At 36.1% G+C, this 27932-nt stretch overlaps 1 protein-coding gene across 2 annotated transcripts in view; it reads left to right on the top strand.

Annotated features, from left to right (window-relative positions):
* PRRG1 (proline rich and Gla domain 1) overlaps positions 1 to 27932 on the top strand; it is a 123175-nt gene that overhangs the window by 9446 nt on the left and 85797 nt on the right. The gene's annotated exons all lie outside the window — the stretch shown is intronic.

Raw genomic sequence — 27932 nt, 5'->3', positions numbered from 1 at the left:
AACAATAGCAATGACAGGCCTTCTAAATTGTACCAGATATTTTTCTTTCAATATTGTTATTACCTTATATGGTATGTGATGTTTATACCACTTAATAGGTAGGACACTATAGTTCAAAGAGGTTAAGTGCCCCAGGTCACTTTGAGGTATGTGGTGGAGCTGGAATTCTAATCTAGGTCTTTCTTACACTAAATCTTGGAGTTTTTTCAAGAAGCCGCATTACATGAAGTATGTTTTTGCATTGCCTCTCCCCAGTCTCATTTGACACAGTTAAACACACAGTGGAACTCTGTGTTTAGGAAGATAAAGTATGTATCAAACACTATGTTTGCATTTCAAGCATCAAATGTGGCCTAGCAAGCATTAAGTGCTCAATAATTGTAGAATGAATAAATGAATGAGAGGATACCATATAAATTAGTTAGAATGGATAATCTCCCTGTGCTTAACACAGAGGTAAGCATATGGTAGGCCCTCAGAAATATTTGTTGAATTGATGAGATATCCATTCAGATGTCATTGAATTAATTAGATTATCCATTGTACTCTTCTTTTAAAACAGGTGATGATAAATATAAGTATTTGAGTCATATATCTAGTCATCTGGTGAAGAAAAGGTGGGTTTTAATGGATGTTTTTCCCTTTGCATTCCTCCAAAGAATAGTTGATATTGTAGGATGAACTGCACTTCCAGAAGAAAGCTTCCTTTACCCACTTTATCTTACTGGACGTCTTACTCATTCACTCCCTAAAACTCCTTCCTTGACTTCTGCTCTTTCCCTGGATAATGCCATCCAATCCTGTGACTTCAGTTTCATTCTGCCCACTGACAATTCCCATAGCCCCAATCAGTCATAATTTTTCCTTAAAGATCCAGGGTCCTTTAAATGACTATCTACCTTGAACTAAAATGTCTTAAAAGAAACTTCTCTCTCTGCCCACTCCCCCATGTATATATCTTCTGCTGCTCCTTTGTGTCCCATATTGTTAAAGGGGATGGAAGTTCTGTATTCAGAATGGAGACTTTGGGGTAAAAAGCAGCCTGAGTATAAGCACACACGTGACCACATGAGGTTCCCTTAGCCATTTCATTGGATAAATCAGAGTCCTCATCCTAAGAGTTTAAGGCCTCTAAAATTAAAGAGCTTACAGTAGTCTGTACCACCCCCTCCAAAGGTGTTTTTGTCTTTCAGTGCTTTTCTGTGTCAGTTGACTTTCTACTACTCCTTACTAATGCAAGCAGGGATGGCAGGAGAGTATTCTCTTTTCTCATTACATTCTTTACTCAAACATCATGTATGAGAGAATATACTCTGATTATCATTTCATTTTATCTAAAATACAAGTCTTGGTATTAAAATCTTTTCATATAACATTTAATCGGCTATAATAATCATATAACTTAATAAATTACTTTTAGAGTTTATACTACATTATAGATTTAGCTCAGGGGTAGTCAACCTTTTTATACCTACTGCCCACTTTTGTATCTCTGTTAGTATTATAGTAAATTTTCTAACCACCCACTGGTTCCACAGTAATGGTGATTTATAAAGTAGGGAAGTAACTTTACTTTATAAAATTTATAAAGCAGAGTTACAGCAAGTTAAAGCATATAATAATTATTATTTACCAAGTACTTTATGTTGGATTTTTGCTAAGTTTGGCAGAATAAATCTTTATAAAACAACTTACTATAGTTAAATCTATCTTTTTATTTTTACTTTGGTTGCTCCGCTACCGCCCACCATGAAAGCTGGAACGCCCACTAGTGGGCCCTAGGGACCAGGTTGACTACCACTGGTTTAGCTTATCCTAGTGTCTCTCTATAGCCCTTAGTTGATGAAGACAATTATATTATCTTGAATTTTCATTGCAGTTTCACAATTGTAGAACTCTCTCAAGGTTTTTGTGGATCCCCATCTTCCCTCCTCCACAGCCTGTTTCTGTCCCAGCAGGATAATAAACAGTACACTGTTTTGTGAGTTATATTTTTTTGTTACTTCTAGTCTTCACAAGGGGCTTGCCCAGTGATACTGTACAGGTAACTCTTACCCACTTCTTGGGCCACTCTATGGTTTCCCCTTTTTGTGCTATAGTTACTGGACTTCAACTGATAGTATTGTGTTTTTCCTGTTACGTTACTACAGTGGCATGCAGTTTTTCTTCTTTTTTTTAGACACTGGGCAGGACCTATTTGTCTAAAACAGTATGTGAATTGTCTTCCAACAGCCTTAAGTCAGATGTTGTCTCTGTATCATGTTGGCACAAAATCTTAAGCATTCCTTTCATAAATTTAGTCATATTAAAGAGAAATTTATAACTAGTATTTCATTTTTTTTTATTCTGTAAATGTTTACTATCACTCCTTCTGTAGTATTGATGGAAACTGGAATCTATTAAGATGACCCAAAGTTAATACACTTCTAGTCTCCATTTTTCATAAGTACCATATTTCCTCACATGTAAGATGCTCCCGTGTATAAGACGCACCTTAATTTTGGGGCCTGAAATTTGAAAAAAAAGTGTATTATATAAAGTTATTGAACTCAAGTTTTATTCATCATACAATTTATACAACTCCTCATCACTGACAAAACTCCCATTCATTAGCTTGTCCTCATTTGTGTCTGATGACGAACCACTGTCTTCAACAAGGAGCACAAAAACAGGGATGAAAAAGCAGGAAATGCAAGTAAAAAATATCTACAACCACTGTATAAGACGCACCCAGTTTTTAGACCCCAAATTTTTTCAGAAAAGAGTGAATCTTATACATGGGGAAATACGGTAAATCTTAGTCTTTATATGATCATTCATTGTCTGTCCATGTCAGAATTAAAAAAAAATTATAGTTTGAATTCACTTTGTTATAGGTTCCCTAGCTAGATAGGACTAAAGGAGACTGTTTCAGAGAGCACTGACATGCATTTCTTTACAGCTTGAGTTTCTATTAGTCTGGGGTAGATGTTTCTGATTATAGTGTCCTTGGTTGTTTTAGAGCCATAGCCTTTGACCTGACCTTACTGTGTTAGACCAGAAGCAGCAGCATTAGTTCAGGGAATATTACCAGACCCTTCTGTTTGACCAAATGTACATGGTTAGATAAGTCATATACCTAGTACAGTGGTTCCTTTATTATGCACAACACATAATTCCCACAAATCAGCCCCCTTGCTTCAAGGGTGCCTGTATTTGGAGTGGTTAATTCTATTAGATTGTATGGGTAGATGACAGAGGATATTCTGTTTAAAATTTGCACTTACCCTACTCCACCATCACTTTCTTTTTTTCTTCTTTTTTTTTTTTTTTTTTGTATTTTTATGAAGCTGGAAACGGGGAGAGACAGTCAGACAGACTCCCACATGCCCCCGACCGGGATCCACCCAGCACGCCCACCAGGGGCGACACTCTGCCCACCAGAGGGCGATGCTCTGCCCCTCTGGGGGGTCGCTCTGCCGCGACCAGAGCCACTCTAGCGCCTGGGGCAGAGGCCAAGGAGCCATCCCCAGCGCCCGGGCCATCTTTGCTCCAATGGAGCCTTGGCTGCGGGAGGGGAAGAGAGAGACAAAGAAGAAGGAGGGGGTGGGGGTGGAGAAGCAGATGGGTGCTTCTCCTATGTGCCCTGGCCGGGAATCGAACCCGGGTCCTCCGCACACCAGGCCGACGCTCTACCGCTGAGCCAACCGGCCAGGGCCCATCACTTTCTTTTAATTAACTCAGGGCCCAGCTGAAATATTGAGTGTCACCTCTTACTAAGTGCTTCAAAAATCTTGGTATTGAATATCATTCCAGTAATTCTGGTTTACAGACAAGCAAATACATTCACATTGTAGAAAAGCTTTTCTGTGCAGCACCCTGGCAGCCTTGCCCATCAAGTACTGGGGCAGTACTTGACCTGAGTCTGGTTCAAGTCTTGGCAAAATCCCCTATGATTCCTCTTAGAGCAAGGGGAGATAAACAGCTGCCATGAGCAGCTGTTATAAGATATGTTCTCATAACATATCTTATTGGAAACTGCTGTAAGGCCATTTCTCACTCATCTCCTAGTTTCAGTTGAGTGCAGGACTTTCCAACTTGTACACTGTAGGGTACAACTTCAGGTATCTGTAAGTCTGCAAAACTGCCTGGGTTTAGTTTAGAAGTGGATCTTCGACAGCGGCATGCCACATCCCCAATTTGTTATCTGGTCCTTCCAATTTGATGTCATCAAGTGGGACTAGAGAATTAATGCCTTGACACCATGCTGATTTTACTTTTTCTGTCTGTGTAAGTAATAAATGAGCTGAATCCATTTGAGTTCATTGTCTCCTTACCAGCCAAAACTATGGAAATGTGCTAAACCAACTTAACAGCTGTAGCAGAAATACTTGTGGCCCCATTAGCTACTGTGTTGCTGCTTGGGGAATGTTTGTCTTTGTGACACAGTGGGACTTTCATTGGCCAAATACTCAGCTGCTATATGTACCATAGCATGCTCTTTGAACCTTCTACTTGTGTCTGGGCAAAGCGGCCCCTCCCCCCCAGTTTGTAGGTGGACACTATTGGATTTATCCTTTCCTCACATTGCAAGGCTAATGAAAGAAGCAAACCCTGTTCACTAGGATATCTTATTTGTACAACTAGAAAGACCACACAAATTCTGAAGCTCTTCACTACACATGAATGGAAGTATGGTAGGAAACAAAACTTAATCAGTTTTTAGGACACTCAGAATGGTACACTTTAATGGTGCATTCCTACTCAGGAAGTGGTTGCCTCCTTCTCATAGATCCTATGGTCTCTTCAGTCTGTGGCATTTTGGTTTCCAAAGAAAACAAATGTTTTACCATACAATCCTCTATAGAACATTACTATTCTGGTATTAGATCTGGGAAAAATAGAAGACAATGTGGAAGGTAATTAGTACTTGCATATTTTTGAAAACTTTTCTGTAGTACTTGTTGATGTTACATTATGACCTTTGAAAATTTAGATATTTAAAGGTGTAAATTTTCCTCTACGCACTACTTTTAACTGCATTTCACAGATTTTTATTGTTGTATTTTCATTACCATTTAGTTCAGGCCCTGGCTGGTTTTCTTAGTGGATAGTGTCGGCCCAGTGTGCGGATGCTCCAGGTTCAAGCCTCAGTCAGGGCACACATGAGAAGTGACCATCTGCTTCGCTCCTCTTCTCTCCCCCCCTTCTCTCTCTATTCCCCTCTCATAGCCAGTGGCTCGATTTGTTCAAGTGTCAGTTCTGGGCTGAGGATAGCTCTGTTGACTTGAGCATTGGCCCCAGATGGGGGTTGCCAGGTGGATCCTGGTCGGGGCGTATGTGGGAGTCTGTCTCTCCATCTCCCCTGTTCTCACATAAAAAATTGTCTAATTTCTCTTGTAGTTTATTTTTTTGTTCCATTGATTAATATTTAGAATTTTATTTATTTTCTAAAAATGTATGGTTTCTATACTGATATTAGTGGGGAAAATGTTAACATAGCAGGTCTAATTGCTAATACCTTCACATCTCTGAGGAAACCTAGAAACATGATTGATTCTTGGTCAACCCCTTGGAATGTAGCCCTCTGAATGTTTTTCTGTTAATGGTTGATTTTGTTTTATATACCAGGAGCAATAAACCATGCTGTGTGTGTTTGTCAGGATTGCTTTGTATAAACATTCAGATTGATGATACATACTTGGTTTCATTGTTGGAGTCCTGAGCTTTTAGTTACTGACTGTAGGGGTTGCATAGCAGGATATGCCTACTTGACCAATCTTGAAGCTATGGACACTGAGATACAAATGTTCTTTCTGGTTCAACTGGGGCAGAGATGTTTTGTACATATCCCTGTGTTTTGCTACAAGAAAGCAAGCATGTGTAAGAAGCTTGTGTCTGACCTATCTGAACCCCACCCAATGCATATCATTTTCCTGTTGCTTTTACCGTATACCCTTTGCTATGATAAATTCATCTTAGCCATGAGAATAACTTACTGTGAATCACAAACTTGAGCATGGTCCTATGTGTCCTAAAACTGTATTCTAATTTAATTCTATTGTGGTCAGAGAGCATATGCTATGATTTCAGTTTTTCTTTAAAAATTATCTAGATTTGTTTTATAAACTAGAATGTGGTCTCTCCTGCTAAGTATAGCATATAAACCTGAAAGAAATGTGTATTCTGCCATGGTTGGGTATATTGTTCTATAAATATCAATTAGGTAAAGTGGCTAATAATATTCAGATCTTCTGTGTCTTTGAAGATTTTTTTTCCTAGTTCAGTCCATTGTTGAGACAGGAGTGTTAAAGTCCCCAGCTATGATTGGGGAATTCTCCATTTCTCCCTTCATGTCTGTCAATCTTATTTTATATATTTTGAAACTGTTGTGGGATACATACACTTTTGTGATAATGCCTTCCTCTTGAATTGACACTTTTATCATTATGAAGAGCCTTGCCTTTATCTCTTGGAATACATTTTGTTTTGAAATTTGTCTTGTGATTTTAAAAGGCCATACTAGGCTTTTGCTTATTTACTCTTTTCAAGGTATATATCTTCATCTGTTCACTTGTAACATGTGTATTTCTATTTAAAATGAATATCTTGTAAACAATGTATACTTGTGTGTGTGTTTTATTTTTGCCTCTGACAATCTCTGCTTCTTAATGGGAGTGTTTAGTCCAGTAACTTTCAATGTATTTACTGCTGTGATTGGGCTTAGGCCTAATATTTTGTTTTCTTTTCTGTACTTCTCTGTTTTTCCTTAGAGTATTTGAATATGTTTTCATAATTCTATTTTATTTTTTCTATTGTAGCTATTTTTAGTTGCTGTGCTATGAATAAAAATATATGAACATAACTGTACAGTCCACTTGGTTAATAATGTACTACTTATACTTAGTACATTAGTTAATAATGTATTCAAGTAAAACATGAAAATCTTACAAATTTATAAACTTACATGTCTTTCCTTTTTGTTATAGACTTATAAGTATACCCCCAAAAGGCACTGTTATTATTTTAGTTTTAAACAATTATGGGTTTATAAAGAAATTCACAGAAACAAAGCAAAAAAGTATTTTGCATTTATTCAGCCATTTACCATTTCTCATGCTCTTTATTTATTTTTGATTATCCAATTCCATCTGGTATCATTTCTCTTCGATCTAAATAACTTCTAGCATTTCATACACTGCAAGTTTGCTGCCAACAAATGCACTTATAGTACAGGTCTGCCAGTGACTGGTGCTTTTAGTTTTATCTGAAAATATCTTTATATTGTTTTTACTCTTCAGTGATAATTTTGCTGGATAAAGAATTCTGGGTTAACATTTCTTTCCCCCCCAACGCTTTAAAGATATTGTTCCAGTTTTTCTGTCCTCCATGATTTCTGATAAGAAGTTAACCAGTAGGTAATTGTTCTCTTGACTGTGATGTATCTTTTTTTTTCTTGTTGGTTTCAAGGTTTGATCTTTATCTTTGGCTTGTAATGGTTTATTATGTTCTTTAGCTGAGCTTCTAAGTGTTTATTCTGCTTTGCATTCAGTTAGTATTTTGTATCTGTGAATTTCTGTTTTGTCAATTTTGTGAAATTTTCATTATCATTTTTTCAAATATGTTCTCTCCTCTTTATCATTTTATTATTTATCTCCTCTTTATTCTTATTATACTTATTTATGACTGTTTAATATCAACTAACAGGTCTCTGAGCTTCTGTTGTTTTTTTTTTGTTTCAAATTTTATATTGTTCACCTTCTACAATTTCCATTGATTTGTCTTGAAGTTTGAAGTTTACTTAATCATTCCTCTGTCATGTCCATTTGACTATTAAGACAATCTAGTTTTTCTTCGTTTGTTTTAGAAATTACATATTTTTTATTCTAAATTTTTTTTATTGTTTTTGTTTCTCTTGTGAAACTTCCAATTTCTCTGCTGAGGTTTTCATTAATTGATCATTCTCACATCTCTGCCATAGTTGAGTCTGGTTCTGCTCTTTCTCTGTCACATCACTGTTTTATGGGGGGGCAGTATTATGCCTTAATATTTTTGTTGAAGACTGGACACAATGTACTGGATAAAAGGGATTGAGATAAATCAGCTTTTAGTGTGAGGTTTGATGTGTATCTGGCTAGAGGTTAGGCTGTGGTTATTGTTTGCAGTAGCTGTAGCTGTCAGAGGATAAAATTAATTACCTCTGGTGTCTTTGTTTTTGACTCCCCTGTTGTTTTTGGGTTCTCCTAGGGATTTATTCTTAGATAAGGTCTGAGATGTACAGTTCTTTCAGTTGTATTCACTCTACAGGAGCCCTGTTGATGTGGTGGTAAGTTATGGGGCAAGAGAAGTGTTCTATAATCCTATGATTGGGTTTGAGCCTGTGCCCCTGGTCTGTAACCTTCACAAGTGCTTCTCAGTTTGTTTTATTTTTCCCCTTAGGTGAGGCAGGGAGGCTAAATGGAGGGGCTGGAATTGGGTATTTACTCTACATCAAAGGCTAGAGGGGAGTTAGAGCCACCTAGGTATTTGGGTATTTTAAGCCAATTTGGGTATTTCACTTCCCCAAAGTTGGTTAGGCTCTGGTAGTTTCTTTTGAGGGCAGGCCTTGTGAAGAAGAGAATGTTCTGGGCATATTATGAAATGGCTACCTTTCCCCTCCCCCTGCTGAAAGTCTGAGGGAATTTTTCATTGATCCTCACTGTGAGGACCTAGTAGGGCTCCTCTAGGTAAAAGTTATCAGTGTTAAAGTCTCCATAAGACTGGGCTTCCCTTGGCCCTGGCCAATTGTCTTAGTGGATAGACCATAGGTCTGGCATGTGGACATCCTGGGTTCAATCCCCTGTCAAGGCACACATAAGAAATGACCATTTGCTTCTCTTACCCGCTCTCCCCCTTCACTCTTCCCCTCTAGTGGTTCGATTGGTTTGAGCATTGGCCTTAGACGCTGAGGATGGCGCTAATGATTCGAGCATCAACCCCAGACAGGGTTGCCAGCTAGAATCAGGTCCAGGTGCATGCAGGAGTCTATCTTACCTCCTCTCACTTAAAAAAAAAAAAAAAAAAAAAAAAAAAAGGACTGGGCTTCCATGGAGTTTTTAATTTCAAACTTGTCCACACTGAGCATCTAGGAATCAATGCCAGTTTAGGTTTTCCTACCCTGATACTAGTTCTGGAGTTTTCTGTTCCCGGGCTTCTGCTTTGGTAATTTGGATTTTCTATGTCCATCTGTTATCTCTGCACTTTTGGGGTCAGTGGTTTGCCCTGTGAGCTCAATTCTCCATTGGATATGGGAATAATTGTTGATTTTCAGTGTGTTAATCATTTTTTTCTTGTAAGAATGGGAATGATAACTTCCAAGGTCCTTGTATGTCAGACCAGAAACCAGAAATCAGGTTTATATGAATTGAAAACATGCAGCTGAGACTCATGGACATAGATAAGAATGCAGTGGTTACCAGAGGGAGGGGGATGTTGGAGAGTGGGAGGGGGAAGGGGTTGGGGGAAGGGTGTAAAGAGGGACAAACATAAGGTGACAGAAAATGATTTGATTTTGGGTGATGGATATACAACATAATTGACTGTTCAAGTTATGTGGAGATATTTACCTGAAATCTATGTACTCTTGTTGATCAATGTCACTCTGTTAAATTTAAATATATATAAAGAAAACATGCCTCCTGTGTTTCATTTAGGATAGCCACTTAAACATTCTTGTCTGTTACTTCCAATATCTGGTTCATCTTGGAGTTGAACTAGAATGACTTTCTTTTCTTCTGATAATAGGTTATATTTTCTTGATTTGTGTGTTGGATACTGTTGTATTCTATCTTGGATAATATGAATGTTAAATTGAGGAGATTCTGAACTATGTTATTTTTATTCAATAAGTATTATTTCCTTTGTTTCAGCAGCTAGTTTTCTTGGCTGGGCTTGAACAGCTAACTCTTTCTTATGTAGTAGCTCTTATCTTTGTTGAGATCTGTTGTTTTTGGATGGGCTGCTAAGAGTCTAGTCTGTGCAAGCATTGTTCAGAGTTTAGTCAGAGGTGTGGGTAATCAGACCTTATGCATCTATTCTGTGGCTCTTTCTCTTAAATGCTCATGATTTCCTGGATTCTTATATCTGTTTTTCCAGGCCTAAATGAATGGATTTTGTCTCATATGCATTTACTTTTCTGTGAGCACTTGGACTGCACCTAGTCCCAGATTAAAAGGCACACCATCTCCTAACCTTCAAGTGAGTGCACACTCTGCCAATGTGTGTCTGCTTCTCTTTGCTTATCAGCACCTTCTATGTGGCAGCTAGAGTATTAATTCAGAATGTATTCTTTTGCTTTGCATTTGTTCTATGCCAGCACAGCTCCAGGGTTCAGTTAGAGATGTGAGTAGACAGAGATTTGGGTTTCCCTCTACTTCTCTCTTCCTCCTGGGATTTTCCAACTTCCTTCAGCATTTTACCAATTCAACTTTTCTGGTTCTGTAGGCCAGAATAATGATCCCCCCCCATGTGTGTCCCCTCCTCTACTAGTTGTTGTTTACTTCAAGTGCTGCACTTAGCCCCAGAGTGAAGGTCAGGGTGATGAAAAGCTATTTGTATAGTTCCCTATCTCTATTTCTCCTAGCCATTTTGAGTTCTCTGTGAGTCTTTATGCTTTTGTTCACTATCCAGTACCTTAAGTTCACTTCCCTTTCTATTAAATCCAGGCATTGTATTGTAGTTGTTTTCTGTGTGTATGTGCATGTGTGTGGAGAAGGGAGAGAATGCTATAGATTCTGAGTTTATCATACCCAGAAATGGAAAATTTTGAAGAGTAGTTCTGTGAGAACAACAAAAAAATAATTTACTTTAAGAACTAACCTCTTAGAAACAAATAAATGTGTTTCTTTAGTGAATGTTGGTAAGGTAGAATCTTATGATCTTCTAGCCTCTTGTTTTCCATACAAAAGGGAGTAGGAGAGGGGCGACATTTAGTGAGAAGCAGGATCATTTGGGAGCTCTGAGAAACTGATACGATGTCATAATAACCTTGCACAAAGGCTGCGGATTAAAAAAAAAAACTTATATACAGCTGTTTTGAGCCAAACACTAGATTCTACTTTGCTTAATATGATGCCTATCATAGGTATTCATCATAATAGATTATTCACCATGAATAAATTTGATAAAAGTGAACATTTTGATTATCTCAGAAATAAGATGATTAAAGAAAAAAATATTTGTATACTTTTTCTTCTTGAACTCATGTAGATACATAGGTAATACATTTCAAGCCATTTTAAATAAAATATTAGTTTGTCCATGATATACTTTTAGTATATAGTGCTATATAAATGAATTTGGGGGGGTAATGTTCTGTAATAGTTATTCTAACTAATTTGTTGAAAGACTGTAGGGAATAGTGAGCTGAGTAATTAAATAAAGTTTATTGTGTAGTTTCTATATCATAGGATAGGCAAAGTAAGTTAGATTATTATCTTGAACACCTTAACAATGTATATAGTAATTAGGATGTTTATAGAGATTATCAAGGAATTTAGGCTTTAGAATAGCAAAGAATATAAGTGTCTTTAATATTGAGATTAAAGTGTTCTGGATTGTATGTCTACACACAAAGTATAAAATTAATTGAAATACAACTTAGAGCACTTTTGCCTTATTACCTTCTTGTTAATTCACATGTAAGTGGTTACATGTGGCCTGGATATCATTATGATAACTGACAGACTTACTATAGGTGCTACTCACTATTGAATGGGAATGAGATCAAAGCAGCCATGTTTGTCACTAAAATTAGAGATTTGGCATTGACTTGTCAGTGTGTGATTTTTGTAAAAGCTATATAGTATAGAATTATTTCCTGACATTAATCCCAGCATTCAACATCATAACTCAAAAACTCCCTTTAATTCTCTACCTTATATCTCCATTTACTCAGTGCTGCAGGCAGACTGGTGAAGCCTGAGAGAGCTTAGGACTTCTAAGGGGCAGTGGTAGCTATTTGCTGTTGGCTCCAGTGACCGCGAACTATGAATATCCCTATATGCAGCCTCTTTCTTATTCAGGTAACTTGGATTGAAATCCAGTGCCCTGAAGATGTTTTGAGGCTTTAATTTCATGAGTAAGCACTAAAACTGTAAAAACAATTATAGGCCAGAATAACAAGGCAAAGTAAGGCCAAAGAATATTTTCATGGATATTCATGCATGTTGCTAGCAGGATTCAGTTTTTTTTCCAGATGATTCTGAAAGATTCATTTGATTATGTCAGAAATAAGATGATTAGAGAAAAAAATTTGTATACATTTTCTTCTTGAACTCACGTAGATATATAGCTAATACATTTCAAGCCATTTTAAATAAAATATGAGCTAGTTTGATTCTTCTAAACACCCAGATGCATTCCTGTTGGTTCTGTGCCAGACCACATTAATTACTATCCTTTGTCTTGCTATTCTCACATCTCTGAGGTAGATGAATATTTCAAGTGAATGGGAGGTAAGGAATTACATTTTCAAGGTAACTTTCTCATGTTTCACAGTGTGTGTATGATAGAAAGGTCAGAGAGAAAGTCTGTTTTAGAATAAGCTACACAAGGTATTAAAATCCTATAAAACATATATGAAATTTGGTGAAATGCTTTTTCAAAGAGAATTTTCTCCTCAAATCAGTAACTGAATTGGTATATGGGAGGGGTCTTCCGTAAGATTGGCTTGGTAGCTCAAGCTGCAAGCTAGATGTTTCAGAAGCAGCTACAAGGAGCTAAATAGATAGTGAGGTAATTTTCTTAAGTACTTGGATCCTAATTGTCTCTGGAGGCTTAGAAGCTGTGAGTTACAAAATAGACTGATTTGATCTTCTGGGATCTTTGCCAGGTTCATAATTGCACTGAGATTTTTAATGATCACAGATCACAACATGAAGTTCTTCCTTTTGCTCTGGAAAGAGGGTATTCCTAGATGATATGGAACAAGACTAGGTTTTAGTTTGGACTATCAGACCTCTTATAAGCCAAATACAGCAGTATATCTAAGATACAGCTATGTAGCCACTGAGTTGTAACTACGTGTTCTATTGAGATAGCCTTGAAAATGTCTATTAGACTGTAAGCAACATAAGGACAGGTTTTTATGTTATTTTAGTAATCACTAAGTCTTAGTGCAATGCTTGGTTGTGGTAGAATCTCATACCTTTTTTTGTTGGAAGAATGGGAATTATGTAATATTGCTATGTCCTAGGTTTCTTCACTTGTTTTAGAATAGAGGTGGCAGTGTTGGACAGAAAGCAGGGCAGGATAGTCCTTCCCTTCTGCTACTGGTAAAAGTCTTTATATTTCAAAATTCCTAAGTGTTGCCTTGTCTGTGAAGCCTTCATATCTTTTCTGGGTATAGCAGACCTAAGTCCTCTTTCCATAAAATATCTTTCACTTCTTTTATCACATCTATGACATGTGCATTGCATTTTTATGAGTCTCTGCCTCTGTCTATCACAGTGGAGAACTCAATTTCTATTTGTCCACCTCGGCATCTTATTAAAAATGAGCTAAGCTTCAAGTAGCAGGAAATTTAGTTAATAGAGGCTTAGACAAAGATGCATTTATCTCACAAAATAAGTTTGGGAGGAGGCAATTTAGTATGTGTGTTTTCACATATCTGTTTTTCCAATTCACCAAGCTTAGCATGTGGTTTTTATTTTCATGATGATATAACAGCTATACTCCACACTTCATATCTGTATTCCATGCAGAAAGAAAAAGGAAAAATGGCAGAAGGGTTTGCCAGAAGTATGTTCTTGATAAAAAGGCTTTCCTCTTATATCACATTGGCTAGACTGGGTCACATGGCCACCTTTAGTTGCAAGGGAGTCTGAAAACTTTTCCAGCCCTTCTCCTATAGAAAGGCAGGGGGCAAAGGCACTGTGGCTGGTATTTGCATAAGTAGTCTACAATGTTATATTCATGATTGGGGTCTCCCTAAAAAATGTACTAGCACATGTGCAATTGATTAAGTCACACATTGAACATATATATTTTAGCAGTAGGTTTACCATCTAAGTATCAAGGACAAAAATCTGTTTCTTTGCTATTTCTTAGGTTCTTCATGTCTATTTTAAAAGTGTGGTCTGGCTCATGGTTTCAAATTAAACTTACTTTGGGCATTTTTATGATGTAAGATTTGGTCAGAGATGGAAGTAAGCAGCAGTACAAGAGAATGTGGGTCCAGGAACTTGGCCCCAGCAGTATGGAAACCATTTGATTCTGTAAGCAATGGACTCCACAAATCATCTGTCTGCTTCTGAGGGTTCCGCGATTTCTAAGTATTATCTTCAGCATTCAGTTCCTTCTGTGGTGAATTGTATTTGATAGAGGGAGAGGCTGCAGCACTTGATGGATTCCTGTGTTAGTAATATGAGTTTATTTAATTTCTATACCAATAAAGAGTTTCTGGGTATTCTCTTTAAGCTGGATGGAATGCAGCTGAGGGCAGCTGGGAACCCTTAGAATCTTCTAATCTTAACTGCAGTCCCCTTGTCTTATAATCTATTGCCTTCTTAGGGTCTTCCTTCCTGTGATTTATGAGTTTACATATGTCCCTTACTGCATTCTCTAGATAGTTGTGAATTTTAGTGTCTCTTTATCTGAATACAGAGAATTCGTTTTCAGCCATAAATTCTCTTGTCCTTACCCTATCAACAGGAAAACCCTATAGTCGTAACTTTTAGACAAATTCATTTCCTTAGAAACCAAGCTTTCCTCCACAGGCTTTTCCATTTAATTGTTCCAGCAAAGGCAGGAACTTTTCTGAATGTTTTCATTGCATCTCTTTTTTAATTGTGTCTGGGAAATTTATGTCCATTTTGGTAGTGGAGAAACTTTTTTCTTTGAGGGCCATATATATATAGAGGAAGAGATAAAATAAGGACCACACATGTAAAGATCTTACTTAGATGATAGTTCTTTTGGGTAAGAGTTTTATTTCTGAGAGAAAATGGTCTTTATGCATGCTTCTGATATTAAGAACAGAGCACACACAAGGATAAAGAACAGAGAGCATGAAATTTTAACTAAAAACTATATAGATTCACAAAAGAAATATGGCTAGCTTATACATACATTACATATTATCTCTTCAACCGGATGTATGATGTATGATTAATGATTATCTGTGCAACCTTTTGTATGTAAACTAAAGCAATGGGATATTATTTTTAATGTTTTGAATTTACAAATTTGAAAACAAAATGCTCTGCTCACTAATGAGTATGGGGAATTGACAGTCTTTAAAAGTTTGTTATTAAGTTATTATAAAAGATGAAGCATACCAAGAAGTATAGAAACCAATATAATACAAACATTTATGTCCACCATTTTGTTTCACATCTTTTTTTTAAATGCCTAACCCTCCCAATCTGGTTCCCTTTCTTCCTCTTTCCTTCCCTCATTGTTATTCCATCTAAAGCCAACCTGAGGCAACCACTTTGTAAATAAGCACTTCTGTACACTGGTTGTGAAAATGAAATTGCTTCAAACTTTCTGGAGCACAAGTTAGTAACATGTATCAATTATCTGAGGAATTTAATATCAGAAAATAATGAGATGTGCATACAATTTAGGTAGTTACATTTATCAGAATTATTTATAAGGAAGAAATGGAACCATCTTAAATAAATACCAATAGAAGACTGGATAAATGGTATGTATATAATGGATTATGAAGCAGTAATGAACATTTTATGAAATCTTCAAATTGTCTGCTTTAAGTATATATCAGTTTCTTGAATACAAAATATTTCCTATACATGGTATACAAAAATCTGTAATGGATGCAGTGTTAAAACTTATAATTTGGTTTTGTGTTGTGAACAAATAAAATAGGAAAAGAATGGTAAATGAGAAATGGGATATAGGATCGGTTGAGTTTATAATAAAAGAATGACAGTGAGGTAGTCAGCTGGGTTGTTTAGATTTTTTCAGGGGACTTGGTGTCTTAGCCATCATTTATAGTGTTTTCTCTGTGCCAGCTGTGTACTGGACTCTATCATCAGTGCAGAAAGGCCAAGTGATAGCCTTGTTCCTCAAGGAACTTGCAGCCTTGAGGACATAGTGCACACACAGTTGAAAAATTGGGTAATACTTAACAATTGAATACTACATATTTGAATGCTAAAGATATCCAGAGGACAGAGAAACTAGGTCCTGCAGGGCCAATAGAGATATATTTCTAAGAAGGATGGGAGATTATGCTGTCATTAACAATAGCAATAGGATTCAAGGAAGCCAAAATAAAGGACATCATATTTAAATTAAAGGAGATGGTGTGAACAAAGTCTTGAAAGTGGGAAAGTACAATATATACAATTTATATAGAGCTAGCTTGACTTGATTTGTAGATTTCTTGTTGGAATGGAAAAGCAAATAAAGGGGGCCAGAACACAGCCAATGTCTACCTTGTTTTAGGGCCTCTGATTCAGGTTTGCATGCAGTTGTAGTTATTGTTTTTAATTACAAGTTGCAAAAATGACCGTTTAATATTAGAAAATTCACTGTAGGACAGGAAATTAAGCTGAGATCTGAAAATTTTCCATTCTTCGTTCAGTACTATAGTGGAAATAGGATAAGAGTGAGACTCACATGTGGAATGTGCTATAGGTTCTACCAAGTAGCCACTCCATAACCAAACAAAAGCCTTGGTTTCCTTATCTGTAAGACAAGTATATTACTGTATTATTTACCTTACTGGACTCACAGGGTTTCTAATGTAAAGATCAAGTAAAATGATGTAAAGATTCTTCTTGATGCAGTCCTTAGAGAAACAAAAAAAAAATCTTTAGATAAAACCCCCTCTGTGTTCTGTGCTCCCTTACCTCAATTCTAATGAAAAGATACGTAACTAGGGGAAATAAAGGATTTATTGAGAAATTTGAACCCACCTGAAAATTGAATACTTAAGTGACAGAAGTCCAGAAACATGCCTCCTACCCCCAGTACCAGAATCTTTAGTGCTTTGTCCCCAGACAGCTGGACTCCAGGATAAGGTTTTGGGTTCACTTTTTAGCCATCCCTATATCATATCAAGCATTTTTCTGTTTGTTTTGGCTGATTGTTTCCAGGGCTATACTAATTTGATAAATCAGCTTGGCAAGCTTTCCCAATGTACTCCAGGGAGTAGTGATTCTTAGGGACCCATGGCTATCCCCAGGTGAACTGTAGTCCCTCATCCTTAATTATTTAGAATGAAATGATATTCTGAATTCTCTTGGCCCATGGGATTGCTTATCAGCATTTCTTTCAGGGTTGCTGTTCTTTTTTTGGAGAAGGCCCAGCAGAGTGAGTCAGATCTTTTATGTTTTGTTTATAGAGTGCTCATCAGGATATTTGTCTGGATCAACCAGGTGCAATGAGTTTCCTTTGGCACAGACATTCCACTGGGCCTGCTATTTTTTTTCAATCATATTTAGGCAGTTTTAGGAAGCCAATGTAGTGAGTCAATCTCTAAATATATGGTACATTGCTTCTGTGCTTTAGCTATGAGAAATGGTTTTATAGAATGCCTTGTATTTACTATATGGATATTGATAATACTGTTCATTACATTTTTTTCTTCTGAGGATACTAGACATAATTTTCCTCTCTAATCTGAAAATCTTAAGTAATTAAGCTTCTGTGCAACTGGTTTGTTTTTATTTTAGGGACACCATGGCTCATGTAACTAATTGTTTTTTTTTCTTGGCATTGGAAACTAGGAGATTTATCTGTTCCTTTAACAAAGAAACAGAACCTTTCAGCATTTTTATATGCAAATCTGAGTCCTTTCTATTCAGATTGTATTATAACGAAACTTTATTTTATTTTCCCTTTGTCACATTTTCTTCAAATGTTTTTTACTTTTTACTTTTATTTTATATTATTTCATTATCTGATTTTGTTATCTACAGTTTTTTCCAGAACTAGGTATGATATGAGTAAATAGAATTAATTTTATAATGAAATGTGTAATGTGTTGAATGGTATTGATTTGTTTGTTTGTTTATCATGATTTGGTGATGATTAGGGTGCCAAATATGTACATAACAATTTAACTTTTAGGTAAGACAGCATGAGAGGTAAAGCAACAAGTAATCGTATGTCTACAATAACACCTGCAATGAATACCTCAGTGTATGCACAGGTTATATCTTGGCTCTTTACTCTCAAGTTTTTCAGAGTCTCAGTTTGTTTGACTAAGAAGCCTTTTATAGGAAAGCAAGGAAAAAGCTTCCTGAAAATGTATCACAATGGACGAAGTAATAGAATGAATGACTAGCCCTGTGTATATTCCCTAGTCAGGATCAATTTTACTACACCAACTCTTTCAGTGCCATGCCATCTCTACTTTACATAGGAAAAGTCCAATTTTTTTAGTCTATTTCAGCTATGTATTAAGAAGCAAGCTGATTAAATTAATTTACACATATGTAAAGAGCTGATAGCAACTCCTAATTTTCCCAGTAAGATATACTTTTTTTCCCTAAAGAATAAGAATGCTCTGTCTCTAGATGTCTAAATCCAGGTCTCCTATTTGAAATGATCAAACGTGAGAATAACACTTTATAATTTAAAATATCTACTGCCACATTATTTGTGATAGTAAAAATAGAATTAATTCTTAATAGCTACATAATTTTTTTATTGTATGGATGTAATAGTTTATTTCTAAGTGATAAAACATTTAGGTAATGGTTACATGAATATAATTCAGCCATTAAAATTATGTTTATGAAGTATTAATTTTGTAGGAAGATTATTACAGTGTATGAATGAAAAAAGAAAAATAGAATATCATATGAGCTCAACTTGTTAAAATACAATATTCAGTAAATTTTTTATTCAATAAATTTTGCATGTCTAGTATGTCTCAAGTATAGTGATGAGTATGAGGATATAGTAGCATCAGACAAGATGTACATGATCCCTGGCAGCACTAAACAAAATAAGACATCCTTATGAAATTAAATATCCCTTTGGGGATTGATGATATCTAGTCAGATATGATTAAGCTAATTTTCTCGTTTGTGGACTCTCCAGGTCCTTGGATTCATTTTTCATCTGCTTTTTGTCTGAGAATTTATAGCTCTCCACTTCAAGTATATTGATCAGTAGAGTTTAAAAACAACAGCAACAGACAACTCAGGCCTAGCATTTCCTGTCATCTTGAAGATATTAGTTTGCAAAGGAAAGAAAAGCATTTCTGCACAGTCCTTTTATTTTACCTTACACACAAACCCATACTCATGATTTTATAGAATGTAATCTTATTGTTGTGTAGAATTATCAACTTAATTTTGCTCTTGAGACAAATTCCCTTTGGAAATTTTGAAATATACTTATAGGAAATGGACCTATACTTAGAAATAGTTTTTATGGAAGAAGCTATAAACTTTGTTTATTTAAGAACTTCATCCTCAAAAATGTATCTACTGTAGAATTAAGGTTAATGTTTTAATTGTCTGTGTCAGATCATTAAATTTTGGTTCTCCCAGTAGCTTTAATGTAATACCGTTGAAACATGGTTATTTCAGTGTTATGCTTTGTTAGGTAGTGATGCAACATTATTACATGTCATAGAAATCTTCCTTCTAAAGCCTGAGAAGTATATCATATTTGTTCCATATACTATTTGTGATGACTTCTCAATGACATTTTTGTGTGTGTAATGTACATGCAGAATAGAATAGTGGGAGAATTAAAACTTTGAGAACCTATTTTTTTCCAGTTGATTTCTAAGTGTTGAAAATTTGAAATTATTTGGTGTATCTGACCTTATTTAATTAAAAATATATAATATCTGAACTTCTTATATGATCACATTTAAAGCACCAGTTTGTTACATTTGGAGCTAAAATTCTGTGCTGCATTTGCCTAAGATAATGCAACTAAAGCCACATTGTTTATTCCTCTACTTCTTTTCTCAAACATGGTGTGTGCATTATGCATTGATTTTGTCTAGCAATATTAACTTTATTTAACAGATGTTCTGTTCTCTGAAGATTCTTATTAAAATTTAATCAGTAAACTAAAAATAAACTGCTAATGCCGTACTGCATTCTGGTAACTCAAAAAACAAAAAAAGAAAGTAAAGTCTAATGTAAGCTTGTTAGGTTAAAGGAAGGTGAATATGCATTTACTCGCTATTCTAAGGTATGTTTAAATTACCTATTTTCTTCTCTTGAGAAGTATGATATAATGATACCATACTTATAGGTTATATATATATATACATTTTTACTTGCAGAATATTTATTGTTTTTCCTTCTAGCACTGAACTGCCTTGAATTATGCAGCATTATATAATAGGTTTAAAAATCCCATCTGTGCATCTTGTTTTCCACAGAAAATTTTTTCTGGACGGTGAATATGGCTATCTTGCTTTTTGAGCTATGTCCTGTGTGTGCTATACTTCCCATACATCAAAAACAAGCAAATCCTACCCACCTGCATTATCTTCATAATGGCCTCTTTTTGTTTCATTCTTATATTGAGGGTTCTTTTTGCCTTACTGCGTTTCTTATTTCTCTTCTCAAAATAGTTCTAGATTTAAAAGAGACACTTAACGGTATTCCTGTTGTTAGTTCTACCTGTTTTTCTTTTTCATGATGTTGGTCTGCCGAGGCACTGTTTTCACACTACCACAGAGAAAAGTAAAATTACTTTAAAAATGTTAAAAGTAATATTTGCTTAAATGAACAAAAGATTTGAAACAAGCACTTCACAAAAGATATTGAAATGCCAATTAACATACAAAAATCAGGAAAATGTACAATGTGATAGCAAAGATGAAAAAGATAATATCAAGAGTGTGAAAGAATGCGGAACAAATGGAAGTCCTCTCTGCAGCTGCTCAGAGTGTATACTGGTACAACCAAATAGGAAAACTATTAAAGAATGAGTAGAGCTGAATATAGGCATCCTTATGACCCAGTTATTCCACCTGTAGGCACATATACAATAGAAATAAGGTATATAGTTTCAGAAAAAGACATGTATAAGAATGTTCACAGCACTGTTTGTCATAAACCTAAACTAGAGACAACCCAATTGTCCATCAGTAGTAAAATGAGTCCATTAATGCTCAACTTGAGATAACCCTAATGTTCATCAGTAGTAAAATGAATACATTAATGGGGGTATATACCTAACATGGAATCAGTACTGAGAATGAATGAGTTATAAATACATGCAACAATCATCTATAAATATTCATATTATTACATATGTTAATTTTTAGATTTGATATCATATCCTGATTTTATAATTTATTAATTTATGTTTATATTAGTATGTAATATTTCAATATTTAAATATCTATTTCTCAAGCCTTTATGTTAGTTATTATATTTGCAAATTGAAGTTAATGTGCCTAGCAAAGTGAATGCATATAGTAAGTACCTAAAATTTAGGGTAGTTGAAGAATTAAGCAAGCTCTTTGGCAATAAGTTGTTTTATGAATGCAGGGGTATTGTTTAGTGGTTTTCCACTACATTTAAAATAAAATCCAAACTTTTATCCCTATAAAGCCCTATGTGATTTGACTATTTGTCTCTGTCTACAACCTCTATCTTTTCTTTTTGTTGCCATGCTGAAGCCATACTAAACTTCTTTATATCCCTTTAATACTCTTAAGTTCCTTTAGGTATAATTAAAAAAATAGTATTACTTTTCCATAGTTTTTAAGCTCTAGTAGGGCAGGGATCACAACTATCTTATTTGCCATCAAATCCCCAGTAGTTAATAAAATTACTGAAATTTTGCAATAAATAAATAGTTATTGAATGACTACATACATGATTGAAAGAGCCCTGGTCTTGGTATCAGCAGCCCTAGGTTAAAATCCTGGAATGTGTTCTGAATGTTGATCTGGTTGCTAGTTTCACAGGTGTGTTGGTGAAGTCATTGAAATGTTATAGTTATAACATGAACACTTTTGATGTAACTATGTTGATAAGTTAACAACAATGCTAGTATACCCTTACTTTCTAATTATGTGAACATGAGTGAGTTAATTTCTCTGAAATTTAGTTCTATCATTAATCAGTATCATCTATTGAATCAACCTCATAAAGTCATTTCATAAGGTGATGTATGTGAAAATGTCTTAATGTTGTAGATAAACAACATATACCTGTTGAATCTTTATTATTTGAAGGATGTGGAAGAAGAGAAGGTGTAGCAGGGATGTATGTACTCAGAAACGTAGTGGAATAAAACTGTCTTTTCCAGAAGGGTCCTAAGCAGCTGAAGAGAGCTGGGGTTTTAGACATATCATGAAGAAAAAAAATGAACTCCTTATCATCTCAAGAATTTGCCACAGGGTGCATAGGCCCCCTAACTTTAAAAATAGAAAGCCCATGGCATTTGAGGAAGAGCAGGAGACGAGGAACGGCAAATTACTATAATAGTGAATGTGAGCACAGTGGAGGACAGTGAAGTGACTGACCTACCTAACCAGCCATGGCAGAGCCATGTGGCTGAAAAATAAAGCCAACATTAAAGTGCTTCTCCACAAATTAAAATGTAGCCTGCAGTGTTTCAAAACTAATAAAGAACTAGATATAATTGAATCTCATAGGATTACTGGAAGAAGAATCACTGCCAGGATTTGGAGTTTGCAGGCTGTGATTGTCACTGGAAGACTGGAAAAAAAGGGGCAAGTGCATGTAAGGGAAATAAAAAATAGGAAAGGGAGCTCTGAAAGAACTGATGTTATACATTTTAAGCATAAATAGTCCATACAGCCAAAGCTAAAATCTTAAAATTAAATTTTATTTAAGAAATTCAGCTTATAAAATATACCTTTTACTACCCTCTGTCTTAAGTAGTAGTAGTTACATGTAATGTACTGAACCAGATTGACCAACTAGAAAATAAACACCTGAACTAGATTGAAACAAGACATTTTGGGGAAAGAAAATCTTTATTATCATCCTCGTAAGTTCTGCTTACTATGCATTTATTTTATAAAGAACTGTTCTAACTCTTCTCATTTAATCCTTCTTTGAAGTTACCCCAGTATCAATGAAAAAACTTAAAGAGTTTAAATAACTTGGCCAAGGTCAGATAGTAATTGGCAGGGCAGACCTCAAACCCTGGTACATATGGTAGCAAAGCCCATACTCTGACCTGTTTGTTGGTGCAGCTCTTGTTAGGATGTATATAACTTGCCATTACTTAAGAGACCACAGTATTGGAAATCTGCTTAGTCCCCAAGTGCCTTCCATATATGTATATAAGAAATACAGCCTGACCAGGTGGTGGCACAGTGGATAGAGCATTGGACTGGGATGCAGAGGTTTGAAACCCTGAGGTCACCAGCTTGAGCGCAGGCTCATCTGGTTTGAGCTAGGCTCACCAACTTGAGCCCAAGGTCGCTGGTTCGAGCAAGGGGTTACTCGGTCTGCTGTAGCCCCACTGTCAAGGCACATATGAGAAAACAATCAATGAACTACTAAGGAGCTGCAACAAAGAATTGATGCTTCTCATCTCTCTCCCTTCCTGTCTGTCTGTCTGTCTCTCTCTCTCACACACACAAAAAAAAATACAGAAAAATTCTGAAAACTGTAGGCTGATGAGTCTTACTTGAATATAATGGAAGAGAGCATCATTCTGTTGCTGGACTGTAAGGTCCGAAAAAGGGAGACAATTTCTCATTTTTTGCCATCATTTCTCTAAATCAATGTTTCTCAACCTTGACACTGTTAACATTTTGGACTGGATAATTCTTTTTTGCTGGGGCCCATTCTGTGCATTGTAGGATGTGTAGCAATATCCTGGGCAACAACCCACTAAATGCTAATAGCACTCTTCCCCAGTTGTGACAATCATAAATATCTCTATACATGACAGTATCCCCTGGGAAGAAAATCGCCCCTAGCTGACAACTGTCCTAAAGAATAAGGACACTGCCTAGCAAGTAAAATATACTCACCAATTTTTTAAAAATTTTCTGAAGATAGGAATGAGCTGTGTTCCAAAAAGTGTACTGCTTGTGCTATGCAAAATAATTAGAGGGAACCTTGAAGAAATCCTAGATCTTTAATAGTTATGCTTTTTTATATACATTGGAAAAATATGTCAAACCCATGCTTCATATACTATTTTATAGAACAAGGCTCAAGTGCATAGTGAAGTAAAAAGAAAATAACTTAATTGAAAGAAACGTTAAGTAAGTATAGACAACATGTACATTTAGCAAAAATAGTAAATTAATTAGGGTGGTATGTAAATGACTGGAGTTTGATTCACTGATCTATACTAAGGGAAGCTTAGGCAAGCATAATGCATCCTGAACACATTTGGTATGAGAATTTCCCCTAAGTCTGGTTTGTGTAGGCCACTAGAACCCTCATTAGGGATGTTCCAGTGCCCTGCACAAACTAGATACAGATATAGAAGATGATTTTACTCTGCTCTTTCCATTCTGATCCCCTTTTGCTCTATTTTCTCTCTTTCTCTCAGCTAGTGTGTCTGTGTGTGTGTTTTCATCCTAGTTTTTAACTAAGCAGGAGTACTCCTCAATCTTGATTCTGATGTCCTCATCCCAAACTGAGTATTATTTCTCTAGTAATGACCAACACACTCAACAACAAAAACAAGAACTACAACAAAGCAGCTTTTAGCCAGACATTAGGAAATAAAAATCACTGTTGCACGGATTTATCCAGCCTGGCATTAAATACTCTATAACTAGATTCCAGCTTCCTTAACAGTTATACCACTCTTTAGCCAAACCGGCCTCTACTTATCCCTTAAATATGCTTTAAACTGTTCCAACTCTATGCCTCTGCTCTTTTCCTCTGCATTATCTATACCTTCTAAAATTTCATTCATTCTTCAGTATCAGAAGTGAAGCTTTTTTCATTACCTGAACAGTAAGTAATCTCTTTTTTCTTTGAACACTCCTACAGTATGGAACTTCAGTCCTATCCCATATAGATGTACATACTGAGTATCTCTCACTGTCCAATTCCTTTGTGGTTCCCCTGACATAACTGAGGATGCCTTGATTTGTTTCAAAAGGACTTTGTTACATATTAAAAAGTAAAAAGACAGACCCTGGGCGGTTGGCTCAGTAGTGGAGCGTCGGCCTGGCATGCAGAAGTCGCGGGTTCGATTCCCGGCCAGAGCACACAGGAGAAGCGCCCATCTGCTTCTCCACCCCTCCCCCTCTCCTTCCTCTCTGTCTCTCTCTTCCCCTCCCGCAGCAAGGCTCCATTGGAGCAAAGATGGCCCAGGCACTGGGGATGGCTCCTTGGCCTCTGCCCCAGGCTCTAGAGTGGCTCTGGTCACGACAGAGCGATGCCCCAGAGGGGCAGAGCATCGCCCCCTGGTGGGCGTGCCGGGTGGATCCCGGTCGGGCGCATGCGGGAGTCTGTCTGTCTATCTCCGTTTCCAGCTTCAGAAAAATACAAAAAAAAAAAAAAAAAGTAAAAAGACAAAACAAAACACCTGACCAGGTGATGGCAGAGTGGATAGAGCATCAACCTAGGACTCTGAGGAGTCAAAGGTAAAATCCTGAGATCATAGGCTTGAACATGGGATCATAGACATGACCCCATGGTTGCTGGCTTGAACTCAAAGGTTGCTGACTTGAGCAAGGGGTCACTGGCTCAGCTGGAGCCCCACAGTCAAGGTACATATGAGAAAGCAAATTAATGAATAACTAAAGTGCTGCAACTGCAGGTTGATGCTTCTCATCTTTCTCTCTGTCTGTCTGTCTGTCTGTCTCTCTCTCTTGTTAAAAAAAAAAGTAAAACAAAAAATGCAAGAAGTCCTACCAGATTTAGCTGGTATCTCTGATATCCCTGTACTCTCTCTCACCAGTCAAATCTCCTTTCCCTATTGCTGCCAGAGATACCTTCTTTTTTATTTAGAAAATTAAATTTAATGGGGTAACATCAGTCAATAAGAGTACATACGTTTTAGGTAAACATTTCTATAGTATTTGAACTTATGATTATGTTTTGTATCCATCGCCCAAAGTCAAGTCATTTTCCATCACCGTATATATGTCTGTCTTTACTTCTCTACCCCCATCCCCTCCCCCTCAACCCTCTCCCACAGGTAACTACTTTACTTTTATCTATGTCCATGAGTCTCAGTTTTATATCCCACCTATGTGTGAAATCATAGAGTCCTTAGCTTTTTCTGATTTACTTATTTCACTCAGTATAATATTCTCAAGGCCCATCCATGTTGTTGCAAATGGCAATATGTCATCATTTCTTATGGCTATGGTGTGGAGAAAAAGGAACCCTCATTCACTGCTGATGGGAATGTAAACTGGTACAGCCATTGTGGAAGAAAGTATGGTGGTTCCTCAAATAATTAAGCATAGAACTACCATATGACCCAGCAATTCCTCTACTGGGTATTTCCCAAAAAACCTCAAAACCATTGCTATGCAAAGACATATGCATCCCCCATGTTCAAAGTGTCCATAGATAAAGGATTGGAAAAGAAGATGTCATACAACAAATATACTACTCAGCCATAAGAAATGATGACATACTGCCATTTACAACAACATGGATGGACCTTGAGAACATTATACTAGAGATATTTACCTGAAACCTATGTATTCTTATTGATCAATGTAATCCTGTTAAATTTAATTTTCTAAAAAAAATTTAGCTATCATTCCCTTGCTTAACTCCTTCATAACTTCTCATTTATATAGGATTGTATTTTAGTGTATCAACTTTATGTTTTTTCCTAGAGTGAAAAATGTTTTATAATTCTCTTTATATAATTATTATTTTATTTATCTGACTCAGAGGGGTTAGTTTAAATTGTGATGATACTTGGGAACAGTATAGGACCTTCATGTAATATATGAGAGTTCCAGTGCTTGTCCTAAGGCCTTCCCAGAATAGCTTCATCTGAAGGGTTGGGTCACCGGATTTCAAACTGTTTCCTATGGTGCTGGGTTTCTGATGAAGTATATATCTAGGCTGCAGCAAGAAGAAAATCTCACTGTTTGGGACAATAGTCTCCCATCTCAAATCACCTGAGTAATTCAGTACTAACCCATTTTATACCTATGTTTATATATTTATATTTGTGTTCTGCATAAGAATTTTTGGGAATGGTCTACTGCTTTAAATAAAAGGTGAGGACATGAGAAGTCATTTGATGTTCCCTAGAGTTTCTTTTGGCTCGAAAATTCTCTGAGAATCCAACCTCATTTAAATTATTTCTTGATTCACATTATGTTCATTTTATTCCATACAATTAATGCCCTGTTAGAAAATAATGAAATTTCAGAACTCAAGAGGTTTTAGGTTATCTTGTCCAGTTTCCCAAACTGAGCTCCGAAGAATAGGACTCCTGAGAAATATTGATTGCTTACAAAAAGAATTACATAGTCAAATACACTGAGACACTAATTAGTATTTTTGAGGCTCCGAAAAGTCTTGTAATAAAGATAACCTGTTTACCTTTAAGATAGGATTTCTTACATTTATTTGATCAGAGTCCTGTTTTGGAATAATGCACCTTTTAACATCCTGCAGAGGTCAGTTTGGGAAAACTCATCTAGTACATTGCCCTCTTTTTACAAGGAATTTGAGATAGAAAATGATTTTTTTAAAAAAAAAGAAAGAAAATGACTTTTGAGTGTTAACAGGTCTCAGTTTCATTTATTCCCTCATTGTCTCTGTTCATATATGATGAACATATATGATATAATGACATAAGCTCTGTTAAGATATAATTGACATGTAACATTGTATAAGTTTAAGGTATATGATGTGAATATGCAGGTATATGTTGGGAAATAATTGCTACCGCTAAGTTAGTTAACAGATCACCTTACATAGTTATAATTCTTTATGTGTATGTTGAGAATTTTTAAGATCTACTCAGCATTTTTCTAATGTACAATATTGATGACTGTAGTCACCATGCTGTACATTATATCTTAG

The sequence above is a fragment of the Saccopteryx bilineata genome, chromosome X (genome assembly GCF_036850765.1).
Source record: "Saccopteryx bilineata isolate mSacBil1 chromosome X, mSacBil1_pri_phased_curated, whole genome shotgun sequence".
Taxonomy (NCBI): domain Eukaryota; kingdom Metazoa; phylum Chordata; class Mammalia; order Chiroptera; family Emballonuridae; genus Saccopteryx; species Saccopteryx bilineata.
Note: the sequence above shows the minus strand (reverse complement) of the source record. Positions and strands in the feature narration are given on the sequence as shown.